Here is a 15,112-nt window from a genome sequence, read left to right as displayed (position 1 = left end):
GCAGGAGTCGGTAATGGTTAACTCCACTAAACTAAAATTATACTAGTTCTAGGTTGACTGGTTAAAGCTATAGTACTGGAGACAAACTCCAAATGCAGTAGATAAGCAACAAAGTTCAGCATATGGCCCCAAAAAAGCATTCAAAAATGTAGCAGATTTTCTGGCCCTTTTTAATGTATGTGTACTGTATATATGTATAATGAATATTTAGTGAAATGTAAAATAGAATGAAGCCTTTGGATTTTAAGGCATTATCTATCGAGAAGCCATGAGAGAAGAAGCATGAAGAAGTATGTTATTTTATATGCAGGGAGTGTGATACCTGTTGTCCAGGTGTCTCTGTTCTTTTTTTTCTATAGTGGACCTTAGGGTTATCACCTCACAGTATTTTACCCAATTATTTTATTTTGAGGCCCTAACATATCCAGAGGTTGTCCTATTTTACCAATATATATTGAAATTGCTCATTAATTAGAGCCTCATGTGCCTCCTTTACTTCTTGGGGCCCCCTGCAGACACATAGTCTGCTTTCTCGGTAGTAACGCCTCTGAACCTCTGAACTAATGACAATTTTGCTGTGTAAAAAAAGAAAGCCCCCAAAAATGTGGCATCCCGACTAGACATTGTATTACAACTTAATGTTCTCATTTTCTTTTGTTTGCTCTGGTTGGGTTTATGCCATTTTAAGTTACCCAGAATGCCAAAGACAACACCATTTTGTTTTTATTCATGAACTTCCTGATACTGTTATATGTTTATGTCAAAGAATTATATCCGTGTACTTTGTTCTGCAACTTTTATGATTGATCCCTTTGGGTTGATTGTTTTAGTTGGTTGGTGGTGTCAAGCATTGTTCTTGCCTGCTAATTCAATCGGATGTGAAAAACTAGCAGTTTAGATTAGGGATGCATAGAATATCTTACATTAGGATTTGCTGAAATACCAAATTCTCACAAAATATTTGTCTGTTTTACCAAAACCATATTTGCATATTTAAATTTTAGAGACTTCAAAATATTGCATCAATTATAAACAAATATTTGTTGTGTTTAGTTTCCCAGAATCAAATCCAACTCCTGCAACTTCCAGACAAAATCCTGGATTCGGTGCATCCCTAATATACAGAGGCACTAGAGCTCATTTAGCCTTAGGTTAAGGTGTTGTTTTCATTGTTACTTGGAAGAGTAGTGTTGAGCTTAAGTAAACCCTTCACACAGTCCAATAATTACAATTAATTTATTTGCAGACAGGTTATCCCAGTTACATACAGAAGAAGTTTCTAAACTGCTAGGGTAATGGCTGCAAAACGGTGGCATAACTAGATGTTACTGGACCCCACAGCAAATTCAATTTTTGGGCCTCAAAACATTAGTAAGTTGACCTATTCTACCAAGATATATTCTTACAAGTACAGGAATAATCACATAATAATACTGTTCTGTATGTGGGCATGAGGGCCACATATCATTATCTTATAAATAATTAGCATGCTATTTGAACAACCCTATACACATCCGCTCAGTGTAGCACAAGGTGATGGATAAAAATGACATGAAGTCAAGTGAAAAAAACAGTCTTTTCTTCAGCTCGTAGTCTAAAATAAACTGCTAGTCTTTCCATTACCAACAAAAGATGCATTTTTTTATTTTTGGTTGTAGGAATACCTAAATAGCAGAAGAGAACATAAGGTTATATAATGATATGTGTTCTAAAGTGACAGCATATTGCTCAATATGATAAACAGGGATCCCTGGCCATTCACAGTTCACTCGTGGTGAAATCTGCTATCACAGCTATCACTTCCATCTGCGTTGTACAAACAGAATGTTATGACAATAAAGGGCTATAGGGAACAGATTCACTTTAAACAGACAGTTGATCTTCTGATCTCCTTGTATGCATTATTTAAGGGCTATGTAGCCTGGTGCTCTTGGGCTTTAGGATTTGAAGCCAGTCTATTAGAAAACGTAGCTATTTGTCTATAGTCTGGCAGCTGTTGTTAATGGCAGAATATACTTAACCCTTTAAGTGCCAGCAGAATTTCACATTTTGGTTACGCGAAATGCCAGCCGTTTTTAAGCATTTTGTACTTGTTCAGATTAACAAGGTTTAATTGTAGGAAAACCTCCACGAAACTAGGAAAATTATATATTGTTTTTTTCGTTACAAATTGGGCTTCGACATGCAAGTGGAATTTTGTGACTTTTCAGGAGATTTAATGTATATTTTGGGTGAAATATGTAAAAAAAAAAAAAAATTGTTAAAAAATTGTGTATATCTTGAGTTTTTTTTCCACAGAAAAGTTAATTTTACATGAATTTTTTTTCTGTTTCTAAAAGCCCAGATCCTGCCAAGTCCAACGATACCAAATATGTATCAGTAACCCACTTTCTTTGTCCAGGAGTAACCCCCAAACTAAAACAGCAGTTTGTATAATTTTACACCAGAACAAAGTAGATAAGCACACGTGACAGTTAATGCTGCATAACTTATATGTAAATCTAACTTATCCCTTCATGTTTGGTATTTTTAAAAACTACAGACCTTCAGGTTTCTAGGGGTGGTGTAGTTTTCACTCAAAATTCAAACACATTTTACCAGTGCATCATGATATTTAGAGCTTTTTTGTTGCATTTTTAGTTTTTTTCTAAAATGCAAACTAAGACGCAGGAACAAATGTAAATCTGACAAAATAACACCGTTCTAAATGCTATAACTACAGACAATTTGAAAGACAAACTTCTCTTGAATAAAACGATACCCCATATGTATGGATACACATAGAGACGCAGCCCCCAAATACCCCAAAACAGGAGCAACGCATAAGGGCAATTGCAGTTGAAAATCTGGGGGCTGCGCTCTATGTGTACTACTTGCAGTTCTTCAGTCTAAACACCCCCAAACTGTGAAATAACCCCCACAAACCATATATGTCCGAAAAGTGCACTTCTTCAGCTATTCAAAGATGCGATTGTTGCTTTTCTACACGGAAAATTGTGGGCGCAGTCATTCGGAGAAGTCAGCGATTTGGTCTGAAATAAATGAAAAAAGAGTTCCAAAGTTAGATTTCTCCCTAAGTTTCCATGGCAACTAACAAAAACCTGCTCAATAACAATCTGCAGGTTCCCCTGAATAGAACGATACCCCATATGTATGGATAAACATAGAGACGCAGCCCCCAAACACCCTAAAACAGGAGCAACGCATAAGGGTAATTGCAGTTGAAAATCTGGGGGCTGCGCTCTATGTGTACTACTTTTAGTTTTTCAGTCTAAACACCCCCCAAGCTGTAAAATAACCCCTACAAACCATATATGTCCGAAAAGTACACTTCTTCACCTATTCAAAGATGCCATTCTTGCTTTTCTACATGGAGGATTGTGTCCGCAGTCGTTCGTAGAAGTCAGCGATTTGGTCTGAAATAAAGGAAAAAAGAGTTACAAAGTTCAATTTCTCCCTAAGTTTCCATGGCAACTAAAAAAAACCTGCTCAATGACAATCTGCAAGTTCTCCTGAATAGAACGATACCCCATATGTATGGATAAACATAGAGAGGCAGCCCCCAAACACCCTAAAACAGGAGCAACGCATAAGGGTAATTGCAGTTGAAAATCTGGGGGCTGCGCTCTATGTGTACTACTTTTAGTTTTTCAGTCTAAACACCCCCCAAACTGTAAAATAACCCCTACAAACCATATATGTCCGAAAAGTACACTTCTTCACCTATTCAAAGATGCCATTCTTGCTTTTCTACATGGAGGATTGTGTCCGCAGTCGTTCGTAGAAGTCAGCGATTTGGTCTGAAATAAAGGAAAAAAGAGTTACAAAGTTCAATTTCTCCCTAAATTTCCATGGCAACTAAAAAAAACCTGCTCAATGACAATCTGCAAGTTCTCCTGAATAGAACAATACCCCATATGTATGGATAAACATAGAGACGCAGCCCCCAAACACCCTAAAACAGGAGCAACACATAAAGGTAATTGCAGTTGAAAATCTGGGGGCTGCGCTCTATGTGTACTACTTGTAGTTTTTCAGTCTAAACACCCCCCAAACTGTAAAATAACCCCTACAAACCATATATGTCCAAAAAGTACACTTCTTCACCTATTCAAAGATGCCATTCTTGCTTTTCTACATGGAGGATTGGGTCCGCAGTCGTTCATAGAAGTCAGCGATTTGGTCTGAAATAAAGGAAAAAAGAGTTACAAAGTTCAATTTCTCCCTAAGTTTCCATGGCAACTAAAAAAAACCTGCTCAATGACAATCTGCAAGTTCTCCTGAATAGAACAATACCCCATATGTTTGGTTAAACATAGAGACGCAGCCGCCAAACACCCCAAAACAGGAGCAACGCATAAGGGCAATTGCAGTTGAAAATCTGGGGGCTGCGCTCTATGTGTACTACTTGTAGTTTTTCAGTCTAAACACCCCCCAAACTGTAAAATAACCCCTGCAAACCATATATGTCCGAAAAGTACACTTCTTCACCTATTCAAAGATGCCATTCTTGCTTTTCTACATGGAGGATTGGGTCCGCAGTCGTTCGTAGAAGTCAGCGATATGGTCTGAAATAAAGGAAAAAAGAATTACAAAGTTCGATTTCTCCCTAAGTTTCCATGGCAACTAAAAAAAACCTGCTCAATGACAATCTGCAAGTTCTCCTGAATAGAACAATACCCCATATGTATGGATAAACATAGAGACGCAGCCCCCAAACACCCCAAAACCGGAGCAACGCATAAGGCCAATTGCAGTTGAAAATCTGGGGGCTGCTCTCTATGTGCACTACTTGTAGTTTTTCAGTCTAAACACCCCCCAAACTGTAAAATAACCCCTACAAACCATATATGTCCGAAAAGTACACTTCTTCACCTATTCAAAGATGCCATTCTTGCTTTTCTACATGGAGGATTGGGTCCGCAGTCGTTCGTAGAAGTCAGCGATTTGGTCTGAAATAAAGGAAAAAAGAGTTACAAAGTTCGATTTCTCCCTAAGTTTCCATGGCAACTAAAAAAAACCTGCTCAATGACAATCTGCAAGTTCTCCTGAATAGAACAATACCCCATATGTATGGATAAACATAGAGACGCAGCACCCAAACACCCCAAAACAGGAGCAACGCATAAGGGCAATTGCAGTTGAAAATCTGGGGGCAGCGCTCTATGTGTACTACTTGTAGTTTTTCAGTCTAAACACCCCCCAAACTGTAAAATAACCCCTACAAACCATATATGTCTGAAAAGTACACTTCTTCACCTATTCAAAGATGCCAGTCTTGCTTTTCTACATGGAGGATTGGGTCCGCAGTCGTTCGTAGAAGTCAGCGATTTGGTCTGAAATAAAGGAAAAAAGAGTTACAAAGTTCAATTTCTCCCTAAGTTTCCATGGCAACTAAAAAAAACCTGCTCAATGACAATCTGCAAGTTCTCCTGAATAGAACAATACCCCATATGTATGGATAAACATAGAGACGCAGCCCCCAAACACCCCAAAACAGGAGCAACGCATAAGGCCAATTGCAGTTGAAAATCTGGGGGCTGCGCTCTATGTGTACTACTTGTAGTTTTTCAGTCTAAACACCCCCCAAACTGTAAAATAACCCCTACAAACCATATATGTCCGAAAAGTACACTTCTTCACCTATTCAAAGATGCCATTCTTGCTTTTCTACATGGAGGATTGGGTCCGCAGTCGTTCGTAGAAGTCAGCGGTTTGGTCTGAAATAAAGGAAAAAAGAGTTACAAAGTTCGATTTCTCCCTAAGTTTCCATGGCAACTAAAAAAAACCTGCTCAATGACAATCTGCAAGTTCCCCTGAATAGAACAATACCCCATATGTATGGATAAACATAGAGACGTAGCCCCCAAACACCCCAAAACAGGAGCAACGCATAAGGGCAATTGCAGTTGAAAATCTGGGGGCTGCTCTCTATGTGTACTACTTGCAGTTTTTCAGTCTAAACACCCCCCAAACTGTGAAATAACCCCCACAAACCATATATGTCCGAAAAGTACACTTCTTCACCTATTCAAAGATGCCATTCTTGCTTTTCTACATGGAGGATTGTGTCTGCAGTCGTTCGTAGAAGTCAGCGATTTGGTCTGAAATAAAGGATAAGAGAGTTAAAAAGTTCGATTTCTCCCTAAGTTTCCATGGCAACTAAAAAAAACCTGCTCAATGACAATCTGCAAGTTCCCCTGAATAGAACGATACTCCATACGTATGGATACACATAGAGACGCAGCCACCGAACACCTCAAAACAGGCACAATGCATAAAATTGGGGCTGTGAATTTATGTGCAGTTCTCAACTCTTTTCATTCTAAACTGCCCCTTACCTGTGAAATAACCCCCACAAGCCATCTATTTCCTAAAAGTACACTTCTTCAGCTTTTCAAAGATGCCATTCTTTCTTTTCTACACAGAGAATTGTGGCCGCAGTTCTTTGTAGAAGACAGCGATTTGGTCTGAAATAAAGGAAAAGAGAGTTACAAAGTTCGATTTCTCCCTAAGTTTCCATGACAACTAACAAAAACCTGCTCAATGGCAATCTGCAAGTTCCCCTGAATAAAACGATACCCCATATGTATGGATACACATAGAGACGCAGCCACCCAACACCCCAACACAGGCACAATGCATAATATTCGGGCTGTGAAGTTATGTGAATGCATCCATATTTTATCCTAAACTGTCCCTAACCAATAAAATAACCCCCACAAACTATAGATATCTTGAAAATAAACACCTTCAACTATTCAGAGATGCCATTCCTGCTTTACTACGTGGATAATTGTGGCCACAATCCTTTGTAGAACTCAGTGCTTTGGTCTGAAATAAAGGAAAAGACAATTTACAAAGTTAGATTTATACCCAATAATTTTGGGACTACTCTGATGGATCTGCATCTGGGCCCCACTACCCCAAAAATATATTTCACTCACCCTTTTCGATTTAGTGGAGCGTCTGAGTTTCATCTGTCCTGTTGTGCAACGACTTCATCTGTCCTGTTGTGCTTCTTCGTACACTTCACCAATGACAAAATCTGTACCACATTTGCAAATATATTTACCAACAGAATCCATAGTACTCATGCAAAAAATGTAGGATAGGAAGGAGCATTACAATCCGCAGACTTGGCTGCAAAATACCTTTATTGTCACAACATGTTTCGGATCATCATGGATCCTCACTTGAAAAAGGATCCATGATGATCCGAAACATGCTGTGACAATAAAGGTATTTTGCAGCCAAGTCTGCGGATTGTAATGCTCCTTCCTATCCTACATTTTTTGCATGAGTAAAAGTTTGGCCTGGCTGGTGTGGCCTGAGTAGGAAAGTGAGCTACACAGGTGGAGATCGTTTGGACAAAACTTAATTTTTGCAAGAATCCATAGTACATTTGACCCATAAATTATGCAAGTGTCCTAAGAAGTGCACACCAGAAGTTTGTAAAAAAGCTGGTGCCCTACTGGTGGCAGACATGGCACGTGATCAAAGTACTATTCCTATTCACAGAGCCACTGCAACTTGTCCAACCTAATTACTGCATAAATATTCAATGTGCGCTACAAGTACAAAAAAAATGGATTGTTCCAACCACAACTTTTCGGGAAAAAGATTCTGAATGCCTACACTATAAACAATTCTAAATGGAAGACCATAGTGTTCCGCCACCCTGTGCTCAAAAACCGAAAACTGAAGACATGCTACCCACAAATCCAGAGATGCCTAAATCTACAAAAACAAATGCAAATGTTGCCCAGAAATACAGACAAAACTATAGATAAATGCGCTGATAGAGGAGCTTTTGAGGTGCCAGTAAAAAAAAAAACTTGTGGCATCAGCATTAGAGATGCACATCATCCCATGTATTCATCACACACCACAAGTTCTATCGTGCGCCCTCTCGACCAACCAGCACCTCAGTTTGCTATTGCACCAGCGCAATACAAATGCTATCCATAAAACTACAACTGGCCTAAAGCACCATAGCTCAACACAAAAACTGAATGCATAGACTAAGAACAAACCTACATACAATTGTTTTTACTGCTACACTGCACAAAAAAATTGCTCACCCTGTGCCAAATTCTACACCATAAATCACTACCAAGATCACTACTATACAGAAAAAAAAATGCCAACTTTTGCATCGTCAAACTTTTTTTATCAATATCTATAGATTACCAATATCTATAACCTAGTTATAAGCCAAGTAGGTACCTGCCAAAATGTTAAATCTCAAGGGGGGCTTGAATCTGAAAAACCACTGCACAAAACAAAAGAAATGCACATCATTTTGCCAGCACATATAACCAGTTATTGCTAGTTCATGCATAAAAACCTAGAGCGTGAAATGTTAGAACTCGATGGGGGGCTTGAATCCAAAAAACCACTGCACAAAACACAAAAAAGCGCATCATTCTGCCAGCACACCTAACCAGTTATCGCTAGCGTGTGCATAAAAACCTAGAGCGTAAAATGTTAGATCTCAATAAGGGGCTTGAACCTGAAAATAAAGAACAAAGAAGGACCGCTACTGTTCATCGCTCTTGCCTATATCCAGGTGCTCAGTCAAACAGTGTCCCCACTGTGGACGCTACAAAACTCGACAGACAGGCGGCACTTCTGGAATAGGTTTATTGGGGTTGCTGCTGTAAAAACCTAACGCGTTTCGGGAGTAGATCCCTTAGTCATAGGACCTATGACTAAGGGATCTACTCCCGAAACACGTTAGGTTTTTACAGCAGCAACCCCAATAAACCTATTCCAGAAGTGCCGTCTGTCTGCCGAGTCTTGAACCTGAAAAACCACTGCACAAAATACAAAAGAAAAAGCACATCGTTTTGCCAGCACACCTAACCAGTTATTGCTAGCGTGTGCATAGACACCTAGCGTGTGAAATGTTATATCTCAAAAGGGGCTTGAACCTGAAAAACCACTGCACAATCACAACTTCAAAAAAACACGAAATAAAAAGCATCACTTTGCCAGCATGTGCATAAAAACAGAGCATGCCAAGTTTACTACATCCTTTTACCACCAACAAACCCAGAGAACCCTAACCTACCAACACAACTCATGGCCTCTCGTAGTGTACCACAGTGTGGTACACCTCAAAACAGGGTTGGAAACACAAAGCAGGCTTGCTAGGACACTTGGGACAAAAATATCGCACATCTTTTCGAACACCCCTGGAACGGCAAACCTTACAAGTTCTCTGGGCATATCTTTTATTAGGAGTTGGTGGAATTTGTGCAATGAAATGCTTACCCACCATTCGGGCAACATTGTCATTGCCAGGCATTTCTGGAACCTCCTGTACATCACCAAACAAAAGGGCAGGGAGCAGTTGCAGCAGATAATTGTATAAAGACAATTTTGGGCCTGGTACTGCCGCCTTGTAAACGACATAGGAATTATAAAGGGCCATTTGAATCATGTAAATTGCTGCTTTTTTGTACCAGGCCCTGGTTTTTCTGGTGGCGTCATAGTAAGTTTGAATTTGGTCTGTTTTATCAACGCCACCCATATGCTTACTATATTCTTTACAACAGAGTGGCTTTGATTTTGCGGGCCTGCCACGTCTGTGTTGGACAACTACACTCTCATTGTGGATAGTAGTAAGCATACAAACATTTTTTGTGTCTGCAAATTTTAGTGCCAGGAGCTCATCACTTCTAAGAGCATAAACTTCTCCACGTTTTAATTTCTTTTGCACCAGTTCCTTAGGCAGTCCTTTGCGGTTTTGCCTAACGGTGCCACAGGCTGGGGTGTCCAACCAGTAAAGCGTTCTAAATAAGGGGACGCTAGTGTAGAAGTTATCCACGTATAAGTGGTAACCTCGGCCCAACAGTGGAGATATGAGCTCCCAGACAATTTTACCACTGGCAGTCAAATCAAGGGGACAACCGGGGGGGTCCAAATTAGTGTCCTTTCCCTCATAGAACATGAAAGAATTAGTATAGCCCGTGCTGCTTTCGCAGAGTTTGTAAAATTTCATCCCATAGCGAGAACGCTTACTAGGGATGTATTGGCGGAATCTTAGGCGCCCTTTGAAGAGCAAAAGGGACTCGTCCACACATATATTTTGGGAGGGGGTGTAGACCTCTGCGAAGCGCTGAGACAGGCTATCTATAAGGGGCCTCAATTTGTAAAGCCTGTCGTGACCGGGCTCATTAGGGGGAACAGCCGCTGCATTGTTGCTAAAATGAAGAAACCGCAGTAAAATTTGGTAGCGGTTTCTTGGCATAACGGCTGAAAAAAGAGGGATGGAAAGGACTGTAGTGGTATCCCAGTATGAAGCTAAGGTATTGCGTTCTACGAGTCCCATTGCCAATGTGAGCGCCAGGAATCTTTTGATTTCATTTACAGTAGTGGGATACCACGCCTGGGCTCTTGAATACCCTGGTAAAGGGTGGCTGGCAAGATACTGCTCAGCGTATAAATTTGTGTACTGGACCATGTCCTGTAGGATGGCCTCTGTGATAAAAAGATTGAAGAAATCTATAATTTGAAAGTTAGTGGTGTCCACCTTGACGCCCGCGACTGCAGTGAATGGGGGAATTTCGGGGGCATAATTACAGGGAGGCCCCCACATAGGCGCTCCAACTGCTGCATCATCACTACCCTCACCCTCTTCAACCTCCATGGGTGCATCTGGCACACTGCCACCAGCCTCTGCCTCTGCCTCTTCCTCTGCTTCTTCAGCAGTAAGCGTGCCGCCACTACTAGCCTCTGCGCTAATAGTGCTGCTATCACCAATCTCTGATTCCTCACTAGAGTCATCAGATGGGACATACTCAGAATCGGAATTGCTAAATTCCTCTGAGCTGGAGTCCTCGCAATACCTAGCCGCTTCCTCAGCGGTATAAAACCGTTTGGCCATTGTGCCAGAAATTTACAGACAACTACAAAGCTAAGAATCAATAGGCAAGTCAAACAAATAAAAAAAAAGCTAATACAATCAACCACAAGAAAAAAAAAAAAAAAGCAAGCCAGCAAGATGACTGAGACCCCTGCTAATATAAACAACCAGAAGAAAAAAAAAAAGCAAGGCTGCAAGATATGACCAACAGTTAACCCCTGCTAACAGAAACAACCAGAATAAAAAAAAAAAAAAAAGCAAGACAGCAAGATGACTGAGACCCCTGCTAATATAAACAACCAGAAGAAAAAAAAAAGCAAGGCAGCAAGATATGACCAAAAGTTAACCCCTGCTAACAGAAACAACCAGAAGAAAAAAAAAAAGCAAGGCAGCAAGATATGACCAACAGTTAACCCCTGCTAATATAAACAACCAGAAGAAAAAAAAAAAGCAAGGCTGCAAGATATGACCAACAGTTAACCCCTGCTAACAGAAACAACCAGAAGAAGAAAAAAAAGCAAGGCAGCAAGATATGACCAACAGTTAACCCCTGCTAATATAAACAACCAGAAGAAAAAAAAAAAGCAAGGCAGCAAGATATGACCAACAGTTAACCCCTGCTAACAGAAACAACCAGAAGAAGAAAAAAAAGCAAGGCAGCAAGATATGACCAATACAAACAAGCAGAAGGAAAAAACCTTGAGCTTGAACAAATGAACCTTATGGAATGCTATGGAATAAAGATATGGCACAGTTTACAATCCACGTAATCCCTGACTTTCTGGAACAATCACCTAAAATCAGAAAACAGAATAAGACCACTAAATGGTGTCACAGCAAAGGGAACTATCTTTTGGGGCACTAAACAAGCAATAAAGTGTGCAATAAACAGTGCAAAGAAAACTCCTGAAAAAATCACTAAAATGCAACACTACTCAAAGCAATAAAAGAACAGCGAATACACTAAAATCAGCGGTCAAGGGTCCTAGATTCTCTAGTGACCTACAAAGGGAACTTTTTCGGGGGAACTAAGCAAGCAGTAAAAACAGCTAAAGCAATAAAAAAACTGTTATTGGAGTGAAATTGGTGGTCAGAACTATAGATCCACCAGCGTCACTGCAAATGGAAAGTTTTTTGGGGAACTAAACTAGCAGCAAAGAACAATGCAAAGGGTAAACGTAATAAAACCACCAAAAGCAATACAGTGAACAGTTATTTGGGTAGGGGAAAACTTTTCTAGAAAACTAAACCAGCAGTAAAGAAAAATATAAAGAATAAACGTAATAAAATCACTAAAAGCAATAAAATGAAGTTATTGGAGTGAAATCGGTGGTCAGAAATCTAGATCCACCAGCGTCACTGCAAACAGAAACGGATGAGAACAAAACAAGTAATAGCGCAATAAAAGTGCAATAAAATCACAAACCAATGATGAAAATGGCCAAAAAACAGTAAAACGCAATCAAATCAGAGCAGAAATAAAGTTTGAGCAACAAATAAAGACAAATGACTAAAGAAAGCAAAGTAAAAAATAAGTAGAGATAAAAAGTAAGAAAGTAAGTGTGTAAGTGTGAGTGTGTGTGTGTGAGTGTGTGTGTGTGAGTGTGTGAGTGTGGGAGTGTGAGTGTGAGCTTGGCAAAGTTGCCTGTAAGTGTGCTAAGGCCAAAGACAGAAGAAAAAAAAAGAAAAAAAAAAGATTTTTTTTTTTTAGAGAGAATATGTAAAGTAAAGGGTGTAGAGAGGTGCAGTTCAGCTCACAATGTTGAATCCAGGCAATCCAGGCGACCAATCCAGCGATCAAAGCTCAGACAGGCAGCAGGGGGAACTCCAGCAACCATAAGTGCGCAGCAGGAGGGAAGGTGTGACAGTTGGGGGGAGTTATTTATAGGGGGAGCAGTGGAGACGTCATCAGTGTGCTCCTCGTGGTCTCCACTGCTCCCATTGGCTGCCTGGGACGATCGAGGAAGCGATCCGGTAAGTGAACCGCCTCTGCTCGTTGCCTAGGGGGATCTGTGCGTGTTAGAAGCGATGCGCCGGTTTTTTGTGCGCATCGCTTCCTGGCCTGGGGGAAATGCTGCAGAACGTAGAATCTACGTTCTGTGGCATTTCAAGTTACTTTGCCTCAGAACGTAGATTCTACGTTCTGTGGCACTTAAAGGGTTAAGAGAACAAACCTAATCTCTTTAACTGGCACAAATCTTATAAAAATTGTGTACAGTCAAACTAAACAGAGGGAAATACTTTACTTTATTTAAAAAAAACAAAAAGAAAAAAACATGTTTATTAAAACATACAGTTAGGTCCATAAATATTTGGACAGAGACAACTTTTTTTCTAATTTTGGTTCTGTACATTACCACAATTAATTTTAAATAAAACAACTCAGATGCGGTTGAACTGCAGACTTTCAGCTTTTATTCATTGGGTTGAACAAAAAGATTGCATAAAAATATGAGGAACTAAAGCCTTTTTTAACACAATTACTTCATTTCTCAAAAGTAATTGGACAAATAAAAAAAAAAATACTTGGTTGAAACCTCTTTGCTGGCAATGAAAGCCTGAAGTCTTGAACTCATGGACATCACCAGATTCTGGGTTTCCTCATTTTTAATGCTCTGCCGGGCCTTTACTGCAGCGGCTTTTAGTTGTTGTTTGTTTGTGGGCCTTTCTGTCCAAAGTTTAGTCTTCAACAAGTGAAATGCATGCTCAATTGGGTTCAGATCAGGTGACTGACTTGGCCATTCAATAATATTCCACTTCTCTGCTTTAATAAACTCCTGGGTTGCTTTGGCTGTAAGTTTTGGGTCATTGTCCATCTGTTTTATGAAACACCTCTCAATCAATTTGACTACATTTAGCTGGATTTGAGCAGACAGAATGTCTCTGAACACCTCTCAATTCATTCAGCTGCTTCTGTCCTGTGCCACATCATCGATAAACACTAGTGTCCCATTGCCACTGACAGTCATGCACACCCAAGCCATCACACTGCCCCTGCCATGTTTTATAGATGATGTGGTATGCTTTGGATCATGAGCTGTTCCACGCCTTCTCCATACTTTTTTCATCATTCTAGTAGAGGTTGATCTTGGTTTCATCTATCCAAGGAATGTTTTTTTCAGAACTGTGCTGGCTTTTTTAAATGTTTTTTTAGCAAAGTCCAATCTAGCCTTTCTATGCTTGATGCTTATGAGTGGCTTGCACCTTGCAGTGCACCCTATGTATTTACTTTCATGCAGTGTTCTCTTTATGGTAGACTTGGATATCGATACACCTACCTCCTGGAGAGTGTTGTTCTCTTGTTTGGCTGTTATGAAGGGTTTTCTCTTCACCATGGAAATGATTCTGCAATCATCCACCAGTGGTTATCGGCCGGATTCAGACCTCCTCGTGGTACTTGTACTAGACCGATGTGCATTCCCCTTCACCTAACGCGTTTTGCTGTTGTTCACAGCTTCATCAGAGCTGCTATCCTCTGGGACTTTGTAGCTACAGAAATTGAACTGAATGCGATTACACTAAGGGAAAGAAATGTGAGTGTATTTATTGTTGTTTTTAAGAATTCATTTTAAATAAAACAGTATTATACTATTTCCGGCTTTTATCCTTGCTCTGGAGTCTACAGAGGGTGTGAGGTCAAACAAGGATCGCACAGGAGGATTTAATAGACATGCTTTACCACAAGAGTGGTTTGTAAGTAGGCATTTTACCTAAATGCTGGAGGTGTTCCAGATTTGAAACACGTCACCAACTGCCACACTGAGAACAATCTTTATTCTTTATTTATACCCCTACAGTGTTTGTTTTCTCTAACCAGATGCATATTAGAGAAAGGGGAGCACTTCCATAATAAGTCAGTTTAAAGCACTTGGTGATACCCCTCATTTTGAGTGAACGTATTACGCTATGTTGGTTCCTAATTTCTGTTGCCATAGGCGCTGATCCCTTTGTATATATTTCCCTGGAAGTATACATATTTGTCCAAATATTTGCGGACCTAACTGTACATGAAGATTACTATGCACAGTGAGCCTTATTCACGTGTATAAGTTGGCCAGCAGGAGAATGAATACAAATAAAGTGCTCTTAATAGCCAAATAACCATTAAATAAACTAAAAGTAAATTAGGAGAAAAGGGACATTTCTCAAATGTATGGTACCATACCGACTATAATGATAAGAGTTCTAACTTCTTCATTTTATCAAATTTTATTAAACCTAAGAAATGAAAGGGTCTTC

At 39.9% G+C, this 15,112-nt stretch overlaps 2 long non-coding RNA genes across 2 annotated transcripts; both read right to left on the bottom strand.

The window, feature by feature from the left end:
- Window positions 1-2,925: 2,925 nt before the first annotated feature.
- On the bottom strand, window positions 2,926-6,073 carry LOC121396302. The gene is made up of 2 exons (XR_005962972.1): window positions 6,028-6,073; window positions 2,926-3,032 (listed from the first exon to the last, which is right to left on the bottom strand). It is a non-coding gene; the product is annotated as an uncharacterized LOC121396302 (long non-coding RNA).
- Window positions 6,074-6,430: 357 nt separating this feature from the next.
- On the bottom strand, window positions 6,431-7,093 carry LOC121396301. The gene is made up of 3 exons (XR_005962971.1): window positions 6,948-7,093; window positions 6,752-6,834; window positions 6,431-6,470 (listed from the first exon to the last, which is right to left on the bottom strand). It is a non-coding gene; the product is annotated as an uncharacterized LOC121396301 (long non-coding RNA).
- Between the last annotated feature and the right edge of the window lie 8,019 nt (window positions 7,094-15,112).

This window comes from Xenopus laevis, chromosome 7S (assembly GCF_017654675.1).
Source record: "Xenopus laevis strain J_2021 chromosome 7S, Xenopus_laevis_v10.1, whole genome shotgun sequence".
In the NCBI taxonomy this organism is placed as follows: Eukaryota; Metazoa; Chordata; class Amphibia; order Anura; family Pipidae; genus Xenopus; species Xenopus laevis.
Note: the sequence above shows the minus strand (reverse complement) of the source record. Positions and strands in the feature narration are given on the sequence as shown.